The sequence below is a fragment of the Protobothrops mucrosquamatus genome, unplaced genomic scaffold (genome assembly GCF_001527695.2).
Source record: "Protobothrops mucrosquamatus isolate PMUCROS unplaced genomic scaffold, P.Mucros_1.0 scaffold5854, whole genome shotgun sequence".
In the NCBI taxonomy this organism is placed as follows: Eukaryota; Metazoa; Chordata; class Lepidosauria; order Squamata; family Viperidae; genus Protobothrops; species Protobothrops mucrosquamatus.
In genome coordinates, this window is record NW_015391699.1 from 21,686 (window position 1) to 23,308 (window position 1,623).

The following is a 1,623-nucleotide window of genomic DNA, read 5'->3' on the forward strand; positions in this document are numbered from 1 at the left end:
TCCTTCCCTTCCCCTTCTCACCTTCCTTCCTTCTTCTCTTCACTTACCTTCTTCCTTCCCCTTCCCATCTCCCTCCCTCCCTTTCTTCCTCCCTTCCTCCTTCCCTTCTCACCTTCCTCACCTTACTCACCTTCCTCCTTCCCTTCTCACCTTCCTCCCTCCCCTTCTCACCTTCCTTCTTCTCTTCACTTACCTTCTTCCTTCCTTCCTTCCTTCCCCTTCCCATCTCCCTCCCTCCCTTCCTCCCTTCCTTTATAAACTTCCTTATTCCCAATTTAAGACCCTTTCCCAGAAATTTGCCCGCCCTCTGGCTGCGGAGATTTGGGGGTGAGTTAGACCTCCTTAAATATTGCGACCACTAAACCCATAAAACAAATCACACGCCAACTCGACAGCCATCCTTGGCTGGGCTACTCAAGACTCAATCCTATGGAGTTCAATAGTACCGACTCTTGCTTCGATGGGGCTAGAGTTGGGGCCCTTCCAGGTAGTCCTTGACTTAACGACTGTTCGTTTAGCGACCGTTCAAAGTTACAACAGCTCTGAAAAAGGTAACGACTGTGTTTTTCCGCACTTACGACCATTGTCCATTCAGACATTTGGCGACGGGCTCATATATACGAAATCCCGACCGGGGGTGTGTGTCATGTGACCGCCTTTTGCGACCTTCAGTGGGGGAGCCACTCAACCACCAGGTTACTAACAAGTTAACAACTGTGGCAAGAAAAGCCATAAAAATGGGGCGAAACTGGCTTAAGAGCCGCCTGGCTTAGCAAAGGAAATAATAATAATAATGGTAAAGTTGGAAGGGACCTTGGAGGTCATCTAGTCCAACCCCCTGCTCAGCCAGGAAACCCTATACTGTTTCAGACAAACGGTTGTCCAGTCTCTTCTTAAAAACCTCCAGTGTTGGAGCATTCACCGCTTCTGGAGGCAGGTGGTTCCATTGGTTAATTGTTCTGACTGTCAGGAAATTTCTCCTTAGTTCTAGGTTGCTTCTCTCCTTGGTTAGTTTCCATCTGTTGCTTCTTGTCCTGTCTTCAGGTGACTTTGGAGAAGAGCTTGACTCCCTCTTCTTTGGGACAGCCCCTAAGATACTGGAAGACTGCTATCCTGTCCCCCCTCGTCCTTCTCCTCATTAAACTAGACATCCCCAATTCCAGCAGCCTTTCCTTATATGTTTTAGCCTCCAGTCCCCTAATCATCTTTGTTGCTCTTCTCTGCACTCTTTCTAGAATCTCAGCATCTTTTTTACATCGTGGTGACCAAAACTGGATGCAGGATTCCAAGTGTGGCCTTACCAAGGCCTTGTAAAGTGGTATTAACCCTTCACCTGATCTTGATTCTCTCCCTCTGTTAATGCAGCCCAGCACTGTGTTGGCCTTTTTGGTTGCTGCAGCACACGGCTGGCTCCTATTTAAATGATTGTCCACTAGGACTCCGAGATCCCTCTCGCAGTTACTACTATTGAGCAAGGTACCCCCTATACCACAGGTAGGCAACCTTGGCTCTTTTATGACTCGTGGACTTCAACTCCCAGAATTCCTGAGCCAGCATGGGGGAACTATGGCCCCCTCATGACTCGTGGACTTCAACTCCCAGAATTCCTGAGCCAGCATGGCT